Raw genomic sequence first — 15,508 nt, 5'->3', positions numbered from 1 at the left:
AGAAAGTTTAGAAATAAGAGAGGGGAACACATAATACAATGCCCTCCACCAATTACATTTCTCAGGGTTCCTTAAGGGAAACCATGCCTTTTAGCCTGGCTTATTCCTGGTTTAGATTTGTAGTATGGCTGCATCCCTAGGGTTATACTTGAAGAAAGATAACATGCATTCATCTCTGGATAAATGACACATTTTTCCATATTCCGTATTTACACATCTGGCAACATTTACGCACAAACCAACACATCTATGCAAAGCGTGGGCTGATAACTCTCATACTTGCCCATGCAAGTCTGACCCACACTCTCAGGGCATATCCTCACTATACATTGACATTGGCTATTCACAAGCTCACTGGTTCTGCCAATCTGCGAGGAATCCTGGGAGCTGTGGTTTGGTGAAAGTGCTGAGACTTATTTGTTAGAAATTCCTAGCCACCTAAAAGAACTCCAGTTATTTGAGTTCCTGGGACGTGCTGATGACTATTAAACCAGTCTTGTGGGGTTCATAACGCCCACTCTCCACACATATATGAAGAAGGCATATATACACACATTTACCCACAATTGGAGACCATAGAAACTCCCCAGAGTTTAAGGCAGGATTCCTTATACTGCCTTAAACAGGATTTGCCTTATACTGCATCAGAATACTGATCCTTCTAGTCCAGTATTGGTAACACTGACAGCAACTCCCCAGAGTTCAAGGAAGGTTTCCTTCCTAGCTTTACCTTGAAATATTGGCGATTAAACTTAGGACTTCTGTGCACAAAACATGTGCACTGTTTCCAAGCTATAGATGGTCCCATGGCAGTTGGAACCAGCAACATGCAAACTTTCTGGATATATAGACACCACCCAGCTCCTCACCTTGCAAGGGTCGCCTGTGAGCCATTGGCTTCTCCAGCTGCTGGGGAACGGGGTCAGGAAGGCATCCTTTTTGGACTGCAACTTGAGGAGGCGATTTTTGGCCCTCCTTCAGAGATGTCTGTGCATCTCCCTCCTTGCACATCCACTCCCTCTTAGCGGAAGAACCAACTCCCGGTCAATCTCATACAGAAAGCAATAAATCAGCCCCATTGCTGGTCTGCCGATAAGGGAGATGCTCCTCATATGCTCACAGTCTGCCTTGCGGTGACAGGTCAGTATAAGGCACCCACCGCACTGCCCTCCCTCAAAAGCCAGCCAGTCCTACAAAGACAGCCCTTTTTATCATTTGCCCTTCCTTCACCCCTGTGGTGATTTACGCTCAGTTATGCAGTGGCCCAACACTTGGGCCTTTCACTCCAAGTCACAATGAGCCACCTTCTACGTCCCCCCTCCCTCCACTCATCTATGCCACCATCTGTTTACTCAGTCAATCCCTCAAAATCTGTGACCCACACACCCTCCCATGTACCCTACACATTGTTTATTTTTTCAAAACAATAAAGTAGCTCCTAACTCAATTTCAAATTTTAATAGCTACAATATCAGTGATGAAAAGAAAAGGATCGACAACATGTGTGGGAAGACCAGATCCATCCCATTGTGCCAATCTTCCACATTGTTATATGCCGTCCCCTTGCTACATGGCCTCGGGACGGCTCACAGTTTACAATCCTTGTCATATGGGTCATTGACCCTACCTTAGGATGGGGTCTAAATTCCACCAAGCGTCTTTGAAACAAGATATATCACATTCTCCAAGGGGGATCCATTTGTTCATTCATCCGTGGTTCCAGAACTAGCTATTTATGCTCAAGTTAGCACTAATAAATGAACATCCATTCATGTTCCCAGACTAGTCTCCATCTACCCAGCTTCATCTCTCTCTGCTCCAAGCCCAGTGTACAACCGATAATCCATTGATGATGTTTCTGACGTACAACTGATCCGTGTGTGGTCTCCATCTCCTCTTACTAAAGTCTTCCATGTCAACCCTCTACCAACATACACAGACACACTAGCATTCCAGTTGCCTTCTACCAGTTTGAGCAGGAGAGGGAGGGACTGACTAGCAAAATGTAGGCCTAGAAATAAATGGGCCACACGGACTTTGGCTGCTCACCACCACCCACCACCACCCATCCTGACATCCTTTCATTACCATTCAAGTCTGGTGCTACAAGGGACTCGTGGGTGAGGGTTTGGGCCAGTCTTTCCCTGAAATCTCCAGAAGACATGGCCCTTCTCCCCCAAGCCTTCATATCTCCTGGATGGTGATAAAGAAGGGGGTGCATTTCATATTTTATCCTCCTTTGAATTTCTTCTCTCATTTTATGTTTCATCCACTTGGCTTCCTCCACCAGCACTCCACCTTCCCCTCCTCTTCCTCCCACCACGTCCCCTGGTCTTTGGTTTCTGGGACATTATATTGTCTGCATGAGCTGACATGCCGAGGTTACAGCATGTAATAAAATTATTTCCTTTTCATTTAAAACTTTCAAAAAAACCCAATCAAATTGCATCCGGACTATTATTCACAGGTGGAAACAGGGTTGGAGGGAAGGGCACGCAAAAGGCAAGGCTGGCCTAATGAGGAAGCGAACACCAGAACCCAGCAGCAAATGTGGGAGGGTTGGCAGCACAACCCTACGGTACTGGCGCCATTTTGGAACTTCTTTCCTAGTCAGCAAAGAAAGAGGAGGAGCAAAGGGGGCAGTGCCTACAGCAGATGAAAGCCAAATGCATGACGGTGTTTGACTTGGGATCCTGGGGTGTGTGTGGGGGTTACTTTCATGGTGCAGCTCAGGCTCTCTCCCAAAGGAGGCTGTGTGCTTTGTACATACATTCAACAAACACTATTACAAGAGGCAAGGTCATTCTTTCCACAGGACTTTAATATGGATTCCCTGAGCCCTTGCTTTGATGGCTTAAAGCCCTTCCAGATTTTGCAGTGGAAGGGAGAGTGTCTCCCTGCTGTGGCAGAAGGTGTAGTAGTCTTACTCTTGAGTAAGCCCTTCATTACCAGAGACACAGAGTACACAAGTACTGAAGGAGGGAGAGACATGAAAACTCAAGGTGTATCTCCACTGGCAGGGCTAGCTCAAGGCATTTTGCTGCTGGAGGCAAAGAACAAGATGGCACCCGCAGCCGTTCCACATACAAAGCCAGCCAGACTGATAAATGGATCGTATTTTCAGAGAATATTTTTCACTGCACTAGGCAGCAGGCAACTGAGGCAGGCCATGGGCCCCATGGCACAAGCTGAGGTGGTCAAATCATCCTGCCTGATGGTAGGTGTGGCCCAGTCCACTGGTGAGATACTTTTAAACTCCCTCGAATGGTACAGATAAAAGGATGAAGGTGTATGACGTGGCACATCAGATACACTTTTTAATATCACACTGTTTATTCATTCATTATATTTTCAAGCGACCCAATCACCAAACATCTCTGGGCAGATTACAAACAGTTAACAAATTAAAATGGCACACAAGCAGTTTAGAATGTTTAAATATTTTAAACAATAACACAAAACAACAAACGTTACAAAAACGGATGAATAAAATCTTGAATTAAGTCTCTAAATTACCTGGGAGAAATCAAAGATCTTTGCCTGGTGCCAAAGAGATAACATAAACGCTCGGTATAATTCTTTGGAGAAAGCATTCCTTAAGCAGGGTACCACAAGCATGAAGGCCCTCTTTCTAGCTAGCCTCTTTCTTCCTTCAGCACTCAGAGAAGTGCCTCAAAAATGACCTAAGGTCCAAGCAGGTACATACAGGAGATGGCAAATTTGCATTCGACCTTTCTTTCTGAGGCACTGAGGCATAGTTAAGTATGGGTGGAAGGTGTTCCATCTTTACATCCCCACACACCAGAACCCTATGAGGAAGGTTAGGCTGGATGAAAGCGATGGGTACAGTGATTTTTGTAACTAAGCAGGAATTGGAATGCTGGCTGCTTCAAGCCAATCATATTCAGAACATGGTTCTGGTTCTCACTGCAGCTGCAGAGGCAAATAATGACATTGCATTTTCCCTAGCAGACAGTGCTGACAAAGTGAGATTCTTCCAGGAATGGAAAACTGGTTGAGTGAATTTCAACTGTGCAGAACAAATGGGTAACACAACTATACATTATTCACCTGCAAAGTTGCCATCATCTGTCCATGTCCTTATTCCTCCCTCCTATAAAGCAATGGCCCATGGTAAGTTCAGGCATGATTTGATACTTAGAAAGCCAACATGGTGAGTGGGTAAGTCTAATGGACTGGGACTCAGAAGATTTGAGTCTTCCCTCAGCCATGAAGCTCACTGGGTGACTTTGGGCCAGTCACTCGCTATCTAACCCACAGGATTGTTGTTATAAGGATAACATGTAGAGGAGAACCCCTTCCATTGCCTTCAGCTCCTTGGAGGAGGAAGAAAGGTAGGGTATACATTTATTAAGTCTAGCAGAAGCCTTGAGCGCATGTGCTCCCTCCCTCCTGCCCTCACATATATAGTAATTCCCTTCCTCCTTGATCCAAACTGGTGAAGCGCAGTTTGCACTTGGATTCCAATCAAAGGGCAAGCACAAACCAGTTTGCTGGTTTGGACAATCCAACCAACACTTGCCTAAAACTAGAAAAGGAGGAAGGGAAATCACAGCTCAGGAGAGGTAGTATGTGAACATGTTAACATTATGTCTGGATTATTGCTTATCCTAACTTAGGGGTTTTTTTTAAAAAAAAAAACATTTCTATTGGTGAGCGAGGCTAAGCTTACTGCATTAGAGCAAAGGTCTTGGCAGCAGGACCTCTGCAAGAACCTCAGCTCATTGGCAAGTGAATAATGACAAATCTGGGCTATTAGAATTGGTCCATGCAATTCGTGCCACCACCCACAGTGCCATCCCAGCAAAAAATCACAGCATAGTCTACACAAGCCATTGGTCCTTGGCTTCCATAGGTGGTAACTGCCATATCACAAGATCCAATACCAAACAGGAGGGGTGAGGTGCATGAGGAGGAGAACCAATCTTTAATTTCTAAAAAGAGAGTTGTTGGGGCTGAAGCATGCCTGGACGATGTTTTTAATCCCACCTGTCCAGGAATGGCTGTAGATTACTCAAGCGTTTGCAGGATCTTAGCTCTGAGCTGGCATCTGATACAGCAACGTGGACCCTTCAAACACACAAAAAACACCCATTGCTCAGGTATGGTTGGTTAGTAGATGAATAAACCTCCTGTTTGTGGGACAATAAAAGGACAGAGGTTGCCAAGCATCGAGCACACCCCATGGTTAGCTTGGTGCATCAAGAACTGAGTAGACTTGCATTTCAGCATAGCTCAGATCAAAAGTCACACTCGTAACTTCTGCCTTTTCTCTACCTAACTTGCAGCCTACATGCTTAGATTACATATATTTGGGAAACTGTGCTGCCATCTGCCTGGTCTAGGATAGATGGTTTAGTGAGAAAGGCTTAGGAGATTGTTAGAGCATTCTAAGTCTCCGCCCAAATGTCAGCTCTCAGGGTGCATTTGTTTTGAGTAGTAAAACAGGTTTGTAAATGTGTAGTTTTTGCCCAATGGACATGGCCCCCAGCAATGGTGTATTTGCTCTGCTGCATATATCTCACCATAGCAAGACTGTTGGAACCCATCCAACAGCCATTTCCTAAAAACTAGAACAAACATACTTCTGGACAATTGACACACAGGCCCATTTAACTGTTTATAGCAAATTGGGGTATAGAAGCAGTGATGTGTGGCCCTGAACTCCAGGGGGAAGGTATGGGGTGAGATGCTACCTAAAGGGTACTGTGCCCTTGAACAGGGTCCCTGCTTTACAGAAGACAAATTTATCTCATCAGCCCTTGTTTTTGAGCCAGCTGGTTTTATCCCTTAATGAATCGCCACCCCCCATTAAATGGATTCCACATCCTTTCAAGGGACCCAGTGGAATTTTGATGCTTCTGTGGTTAGCAAAGAGGCTTTTGGGCCTCCCAGCCACCAACGGGAAATAGTTTTGACTGCCAGCAAAGGAGAACTGGCTACCTGCCAAACCCCTTGATGTGTGCCAGGAACTCCTCTAGCCCAACTGTGGACAAGGACGTTGGCAGAGAAAAATGTAGACAGATTGTAGGAGAGCTGCAGTGGAATAAGGGGCTGTCAGAGTGGGTGCCTTCTAGATAATGGAAAGACCATGTGCCAATACCCCCAAAGGCTCACCCCTTCTAGATTCACCTGATACCTAAGGACATGTGTAAACAAGACATTTAAGCCAACTTCAAGCCAGCTGAAATAGTGCTGCTGCCAACCAAGGAACCTCAGGAAACAGAGTTCCACAAAGCAAATACGGTTGCCAAGCATGGAATATTTTAGCTACTAATTCAGTATTTCAGATCTGTTATTTGTTACTTGGCTTACCAAATAAAGTTCAGTAAATCAAGTCTTTTGAGTGTTTTTCCTGTCCAGCGCTGGGTTTTTCCAGCTGAGACTTACCATGTCATCAGCATGTCTCATTCATGGAACATATTAACTTCCAAGATTGGCTGGGGTGGTGGGTTTGGTTGGGGGTAATGGGAACTGTAGTCAAATACAGATACAGAAAGACTATTGGGAAGCAAGGGACTCTCCCCTCAGCCTCCCTTCAGCACAAAACCTACCATCACCTTTTGAGGAAGCAATGAAGAGGACAATGCTTTGCCATTTCCTGGTTTGCTGCTTTGTTTCTGCTCCTTCATAGCTAATTAAATGTCTTTGCCCAGAGGGAGGGAGTTAATGAAAGCTGAGTGCACTGGCTCCCTAGTGAAATCCTGGTCAGATTTTTCTGTTTTTTTAGGAACACCACCAGCTCTGGCAATACAATCGTATATTGCAAGAACAGGTTTAAATTAGTTGAAGAGGAGGATGAAGATGATTACTATTAATCAGTTATTTCTGAACTAAACTGAAGACTGGCAGGCAGTTATCTTCAACCCTGCTCCTTCTCAAAATAGAGTGCCTTTTCCCCCAGTGAAACAGAAAATTTGTGTAAGTCAAACCGTGTAAGTGCTAAGCTTCAGCAAGACCTCTCAGCAAAGACTCCCTTCTAAGGTAAAAGCAACAGTCTTCTGGCACCTTACAGATCAGCAATTTTCTTCTAGCATTCGCTTGCATGAAATATGGTCCACTCTATTACACGGGCTACAGTCCATGGAAGTTTATGCTAGAATAGAAGTTTAGGGGAACCACAGGATTATTTGGAGTCCCAGCTGTGAGGTCTTGCAATCTCAGAGCTATGACACTACAGGCCAAGCCCCTGCCCTGCACCCTCACAGCTAGCGTGGAAAGAACTGTGTTTGGTGCCTCCCTGAAATTGCAAATACACCCAAGAAGGGAGAAAAGGGCATGGTGAATTTGAAGGCCATCATGCATCAAGGATGGGGGCAACAGGACTGCACTCAGAATCTACAAAGCTCTACACAACTTAGTTCTTCTTGCTGCAGTAGGTTAACACAACAACCCTTCTGGAAGCTGCTACAATGGAAGGAGTCATTCTGCAGAGGTGGCCCCTTTGCTCAGCCATCCGCCATTTTGAGCCTGCTGTCAACTTCCTAAGTCTTTCAGTTGTTGCTACCACTGGCTTGACAGGCAGAGCAAGTCAGCAGCAGCATCTGCTGCTGCTCCTCCTCTCCACCAGCAACGCCTGGACCAAAATGAAAGCTGGGTGGACAAGCAAGTTGTGCTGAAGAGGAGAAGCGATTCCTGGGGCACTTCTCTCTGTGCTCCTATGGGGGTACAGATGGTCAGAAAGCACCCAACCAAGCCTGTCCTGGGTGTTGGCCCTGGCTTGAAGCTCCAGCCCAAATGGAGAAATAAGTTAAAAAATGAGGGCACGTCTTTGGAATATTTCTAAGTTCACTGACGAATTGAGACACACACTTGCAACAGCAAGAATGATACGCTGCATTTCTTTACTCTCTAACCATCCATTAAAACATAGGTACTTCGCTATAGGTTATGGATAGTTTATACTGCAAAATCAGGACAGGTGCAAGACATTTTACTGCCTGAGGCAAAGGGCAGGGGAAGGGAAGATGTAGCTGCTGCCAAGCATCTTATATGTCACTAACAATGGAGGAAGAGGATACAGATTTGTCTAAAACTTGAAGGTGTTAATTTATAGGTAGAAATACGGATGCCAACAAAAAACTCCTGGAATTTAAGGAGAAGAGCAGGGGAAGACTGAGTAGGTGCCATTGTTGTGGGTCATTCTGCTGTCCAGATGCTCACTGCTGGACGGCCTCACTGTCCTGCCCCTCTGTTCTTATGGCCTTGCTCTCTCAACTGGACTTGAACTAGGCAGCCTGTCGATAGGGGACACCTTCCACCAGAGCAGGGTTCCCAAAGGGTCCACCAGAGTGGGCCCTCCAAGAGCTGCCATGCATGGGGCCTCAATGTGGCAGCCATAAGGCATCTGCAAAGCTTTTTAAAAAATAGAAAAAATCATTTTTATAACATACGTGGATCTGTACAGATCCAAAGCCATGAAAATATAATTTTCTAGCAATTCCCATAGTGAGGCTAGAACCCTTTCCCATCGCCATTGTCTCTCTCTCTTCCTAGCCCCAAGCCTTGCTCATTCCCCCCCCCACCTCTGTATCAAGCAGTTTCTCTCAATCCTCAGCCTCAGCATATTTCTCCCCATGTCTTCAACTCACTGTTTACCCCTTGTCCTGACCTCACTTTCTCTCATCCACCTCTGCCTCTGCCGAGCTCTTTCCTGTCCCCTCACAGCCTCTGTCTATTCCCAATCTTTCTCTTTGGACTAGGCAGGCCTGCAAGGCAGCCACGATGTCACTAGCCACATCCTCCACGGGAGCCACCTTGTAGTGGCGCCCACTGCACTTTCTCAAAGTCCTAGATGTGCTCATCTCCACAGGACTGTAAAAGAGAGAAGTCTCCTTGATAGAGAAAGGTACTTTAGCCACTGGCACCAAGTACTCGTGAGGAGGCGGCTCGGCTTGGCTCGACCCTCACCTTTCCCAACATTGGGGAAGGATGGGCAAGCAAGTCCTGCTAAGTGGAAGCTCAAGGCATCAGGTCCTCCTTCTCTGAGGGGGCACAGCTTTGGGCAGGCTTCAAGGAGGGGCCTGTTCCAGCCGGATGTGGCGTTCTGGCAGGTTGCATTTGGCTCACTGGCTGGAGAACAACAATTCCAGCAATTCACTCTAAAATTGCATCAAGTCATTCCTAAGCAAACAAACCAAACTGGAACATGATGACTGGGTTCAGACAACTTGATAACACATACAAATGCTGAGTATGGGCTATCCATGGGTTGATGCTAAAACATGGGATATCACATTGTCTGAACCCAGCTTTTTTCAAAAAAAATTATCTTCCAGTACTTGCAATTTACCAAAGTCCTGGCTTGCTGGCAACCATAGGGAGCTGTGGAATGGAATTTCAGCACCCTGGAATGAAGGATGGGACAGGTTCAAGGAGTCAAACTGGTACAGACATACACAGAAGACCTGGAAAAGCTGGACCAGGGCAGAGGAGGTCAGTGCACCAAGCTTGAAGGACTATGAGCAGAACAAAGTAAAGGGAGTAGAATATTTATCATATTTATATCCCGTCTTCCTTCCTTCCAAGGAGTTCAGGGTGGATTATATACAGTAATTCTTTTTTTCACAGTCTTATCCTCACAACAACCACCCTGTGAGGCAGATTGGGCTGAGAGTCCGGGACTGCCCAAAGTCACCCAGTGAACTCACGGCCGAGTGAGGACTAGAACCCGGATCTCCTGAGTCCCGGCCCCACACGCCACCACACCATCCTGGCTTGCGAATATTGAGAGAGGGAGGGTGTTTGTACTTGGGGGGGGGGGGGCAGCTTCAACTGCCTGCCAGGGGTACATCTGGCACTCCGGGAGCAGGGCCTGAGTTTGGACGTCACGGCACACTCATTCTCAGCCTGGTTAAAAATAGGTTTGCTCTCAGGAGACTCGAGCAGTTGCATAATGGGGGCTGCAGTTCCAGAAATAAACCCCCCTCTATTAGGGCAGCGATGAAAGAGGAGGTTCAGCTATATGCGTATTACTGCTTTCACAGGGGTGACCTAGATTTCCCCTAGCTTAAGCCTAGAAGGACATTAATGCTTTTTTTTTTTTTTGCCCTTTTTTCGAGAGAGAGAGAAGAAAAAACTCTTCTTTGCTGCCAGCCAGAAATCTTAGCAGTGCCAGAGCAAGAAGGTGCCCGCTGGCACCCAGGAGCCCTTTTCTCACTACTCATTGCTTTTGTTTATCATTTTTAATAGTACCCTCAGCATAGATGGCACTCTGCAATCTTTGTTATCCATCTCACAACAGCCCCATGAAAGGACGCTGCTAATGGTTACCTTTCCAGAGGGGGTAACTGAGGCCACGAGCAATGACTAATATGCTCCAAAGGCAGAGCTGAGCAAGAATTTTAAAATAAGGCTGCAATTTGTATATCCACAGTCCTCTGCATGTTTACTCAGGAGAAGTCAGCCATGTTGCATTCAGTAAATTTAGCCGTGTTGGTGGGGAATGAGAGGAGCTGCAGTCCAACATGTTTGGAAAACACTGGATTTGGGAAGGCTGACCAAAACTGATTCATGAATCAGTTAAACCTATTAAAACTCAAACAATAAACTAAGATTCTTTGAATTGGGTGTTAACCTGATATGAAATATAGAGCAAAATTGATGTGACAGAGGAGTTCAAAGGCTGAATTGATGTTTCTCTACTGCTTTGCCTTAAAAGAAGCCACAGGGTATGAATTAAGACCTGGGCTACGGGACTGAGAAAGGGAAGTCAACCATCTCTTTATATCATTACTCTGGGGAAATATTCACTCCCCCCTCCACTTGCCAAAGCTGCCAGTGGTCTCACTGGGCGTAAAGCAGGCACAACATGGGGACCTGGTTCTCTTCTCCCACCCCTTCCAACCCTAGCTGGGCTCTTGCTGTGTTTTCCTGGGGGACAGATTTCAATCCTGGGAGTGCTACACAGAGGGCAGTGAACACTCTTCCCCCAGTACAACTGCTCTGATCAAACCAACAGCCACCCGAACGTTGCTTCTCCAACGCCTTCCATATTGCAGAGAGCTTGGTAGGCAGCCTAACCCACTTCATCCAGTCATACTGCCTGGGCAGGCTGTCAAAGTCTCTTTTGTACCCTTGCTCTGCTGTGCGTCCCTTATGCTGCAGGCAGGAGAAAGAATAAAGCCTCGCATCGTTTTTTATTATTTGCTCAACATTTGCTCATTGCCTTTCAACGCGTGTTAAAAAAGCTCACTTCCCTATCCGTGGTGCCATCGCAGCAGGTCTTGGGGTGGAAGGCCAGGAGAGCACTCATCGGAACGAGCGGGGCGACACTGAGACGCAGCAAGGCCGCTTCAGCGCAATTTGAAAGCAGTGCGCATGTGCGTTACAGCTAAAGGCAGAAGGCTGCGTGAATGCCGTGAGGTCCAGGCCCAGCTCTTCGGCTGCCTGAGGCGAAGAAGAAGGTGATGGCCCCTCCTACGCCAATCAACCGGGCAGGCAGTGGAATCCGCAAACGCACAGCATACAGCTTTCTCCTCCAACACCTTGCTGCTGCCTGAAGCGACCGCCTCACTCAGCCTAAAGGAAAGGCCAGCCCTGAAGGTCATTCAGCCCAGAGTCTCAAATGACCTAACCTTGATGACCCAACACACTGACCCTTAACAAGCAGGGTCAGCCCTCCTGCTCGATCACACGCAACTGCCCCTGAGGCGACAGGTGCTGGGGAGAGGACGGCAGCCCACAGTGCTCCGGCGCCTGCACAGCACCCTAGTTGTGGCGAGCCTTGCTTGCAGTGATGCTGTGTGTGGCCTGGGTCACCTGTCTAGCTGTTGCCCCTGCACCAGTGACATCACAGAGAGCCCTTGTGGGAAGGAGCCCTGAGCAGGCGGAGAGACAGCTGTCTTGAAAGGTTACATCAGGCGCTGCACGCTTGGCTCTCATTGCGTGACAGTGAACGGGCAGGCGGGTACCCGGTGGAGCAGGGAGCAAGCGGCTGTGCGTTGCTGAGGACAGATCGCCTCCATCTGTCCTGTTGCCCCCAGGTGTAATGTAGAAAGATAAACTATTGCCAACCTTAAAATAAAAGTCAATTCCCGGTACCATCAGCTTCTGCGCATGGATTTATCTTTTGCCTCTTGGTCCAGCTCTGTCAAAGAGGTCAAATAAAGAGAAAGCAAGGTTGCCAAGCCTTGGACCCACAGGCCAAAGGCATCTCACTGCGGTCCCTCAGATGATTTACAGACTACACCTGTTTCCCTGGCCCTACCCCTCCTCCTAACCATCAATTGTTTGGGAATTTCTCGGCTTTTGCATGCTTGTTTTTCTCTGCTTTAAAAGGTTAGGGTTTCTCTCTTCAGGCTCCATGACAGGCAGTAAAAGCTTTAAGCCCAAATCAGTCGGTATCTCTGGCCTGCCCCTTTTGCTTTTGGTTCCACCCACCAGTGGATTGCAGCCCCTAAGAAAGCTTGGAATCGAATTACGACTCTCAGACTGAAAGACATTTCCCACTGCTTATGTAAACCAGTTAATGTAAACCTTGTACATAAACGCATGTTCAGCTCTTAAAGGCTTTGCCACTGAGGTATGACATAGAGGTATGAGACAGCCCTGGTCAAAAAGCACAGGCCTAATTTAAACAACCACCAGGAAGGCAAGAACCATGTGGCACTGCATAAACCCAACTGGTTTCCATCTAAACTAACCACATGAGAAAAAGGCCATTATGGAACAGCAGACAATCTTTCTCGCAAATGACCTCCCCCTTGGCCATACTATTAAAGGATCTCCGGTGACTCTTGCCTGTCATGGCCATTATTGGCAGACAAGAAACTGCCTTTTCACTAAGTCAGGCCCTTGGTCCATCTAGCCCATTACTGCCAACACTGACTGGCAGCAGCCCTCCAGGGTCTCAGGGAGGATGCTCTCCTAGATGGGACCGAAACTGAGGCTTTCTGCGTATGAAACACACACTCTGCCACTGAGTCATGGAGCCAACCAACTCTGACACGTGAATTGCTACATAAATGCAAGCTGATTTTAAGTGTTCTTCCATGGAAAAGTCTTGTCTACAAGTCAGAACCACACAAACTCCATATATAAGGGGGAAAAGCACCATCCCAGAATCCCCAGGGGGGAATCCTGGGGATCATGGGGATTGTAGTCCAACACATCTGTAAGGCATTGAGTTGGGGAAGGTTACATTCTGTTCCATCCTTAGTTTCAAGGAATTTTGAATTAATTTTAAAATGGGATATCCCCACATCTGTAGTATAAAAAAATACACTCCACACACCATCTCGTGGTGCTGTGTGACTAGACCAAGCCTAAACCTCTTCAGCTATGGATAAGTACAGGCATGTTCCAACCATACTCAGCACACCTCCATTTCCCCTGCTCCTTTCCAGTAAGGAACACTCAGGCATTACTGAACGAAACATCAAACCCCAAATCATTACAATGTTGCTTTCAGGATTTTCAATACCTGCACGTTCAATACCTACACGTGAGGATTTCCATGTAACTTGCTAGATTGTTTCCGGCATGTCAACTATTAGCTGATTCCATGATGGAGGTGCCTAATTTCTAAGAGGCTTAAGCATATGCAGTGTGCATGCATGCCTATGTACACGCACACTCTGCCATGTTCATTTTGGCTAAAAAAACCTTGCGGTTAGTGAAGCTGGCTTTATAAAAGTGACAATTATCTCTGTGTGTCTTAAAGCACAGGATAGGAGCAGAGGAACCTGAAGTTCCATGTACAAGCATCCCGTCAATCAGCTCTTGAGATTTCACCAAATTATGCCCTGTTACCCCTTAATTGATCACTACAAGCAATAAGGGCTAGAAATTCATTGTCTTAAATATATACGTGCCAAGACTCTTAAATGTTGAGTATTTTTCTCTTTACACAGTGTACCAAATTTAACTCTAGATGGGCACAGACACTCTAAAGCCCCAAGTCGGGTGAGATTCAAAACAATTAGAGTAGCGGGCCCAGGACTGGAGTTAGATTTGGGTTTGACTCTCCACTTACCCAGAAAATATAGCGAGTGATGTGGAGCCAGTTTTATGCATTGTCTTTGTCTGCCCAACCTTTCCTCTCAGGTCTGCTGTGAGAATTAAATGGAAGGGAGAGTCACAGATCTCATCCTGACCTCATTGAAGGAAATGCAGGATTAAACTAAAGAAATATATTTGCAGGGCTGGCCTTCTCCTGCATTCATCAAGGCCTTTTGAGCTGGTATAGAACTGAGGCTAAACATCCAACCCTGTGAACCAGTTCCAATTTGGTCTCTCCCATGAATTTATTAGGTCACCTTAGGCAATCCTATTCCCTCTCAGCTTCAGCTGCCACCACCCTTCTGCAATACAGCCTGACAGACCCATCGGAAACATTATTATGGTATGGTCTTCAGCCGCAGAGGAACGAGATGGTCAAACCAACTGTGCTACTTCAGTCTGCATATAAGTGGTACCGATTTCTGGCACCTATGCTCCTTGCTCCCATCTCTGCAGAGGGAGAGGGGGAAAACTGATCAAAACATCCATTACCAAGGAAAGTTTGACTGCAGGCCAAGACAGGTGAGTGGAAGGAAAGGAAGCCTGCAAGAAAGCAAAAGGTTCCTGAAATGTAGAGAAAAGCTTTCAGGAACGTGGAGTGGGGTGCTGTTCAACCTGCTGCAGATGACCCAAATATCTAGAGCTGCAACTGAGAAAAATAGACACTTTCATCTTTACCCCCTCTGGCTTCTTCCACTGACATTGCAGCTGCAGCTGCCTGCTGCCCGGCCAGCCCACCCTCGGCTTTTCTGAATGAGACCACATGGCTGAGAACGGCAGGTTTGTGAATGCCGCTGCAGGCACAGAAGAAACAGGAGCAGCCCCAAAAAACAGTTGCCTGGCACAGGATGGCGTACGTGCTCCTCTTGCTCCCAAATCCAGCGCTCCTTCCGACTCCCCTTCCTTCTCTCTCTCTCCCCACAATTCTGAACCCCACTGCTGGCTGTTTAAGAAAGCAAGACAGAAAAAGAGAGTGCAGAAGCAAAAGGAAAGCCAGGCAAATAGCCAAGCCTTGTGATACTGCGTGAATTGCCAGTTAGCACGGCATCACCACCTCCCTGCATTATTCTCCTGCAGCACTGGGCTGGCGGGGGGGGGGGGAGGCGAGAGGAGAGGAATTGCTGCATTTACTGCAGTGGTCTCTCTTTTGCTTTGTTGCAGAGACTGAAAATGGTACGTTCTTGCTTTCTTTACCCTTCACTCATATTTGAAGGCTTTAAAGTAACATGTTACAGAAAGCCAGACTATTATGCAGCCCAGAGAGCATGTGAACACCCAAGGATCACAGGCCAGGAGTTCTAGGCCACAGCGGACCTTGGGAGGATATGAGCTGCCCCCAACCCATTGCTAGCCAGCCAATATGGACATGGAGGCAGTTTTTCCTGTAACAACAATCAACCCTCCAGACACCCAACAGCCTCCGAGACACTACCTTGGCTCTTGCTCTAAGCTTCTACAACTCTTTGCTTCTCAGATCTTAGCAACT

Source organism: Varanus komodoensis, unplaced genomic scaffold, assembly GCF_004798865.1.
Source record: "Varanus komodoensis strain SLA01 unplaced genomic scaffold, ASM479886v1 scaffold53, whole genome shotgun sequence".
In the NCBI taxonomy this organism is placed as follows: Eukaryota; Metazoa; Chordata; class Lepidosauria; order Squamata; family Varanidae; genus Varanus; species Varanus komodoensis.
This window is presented reverse-complemented; position numbering follows the sequence as displayed.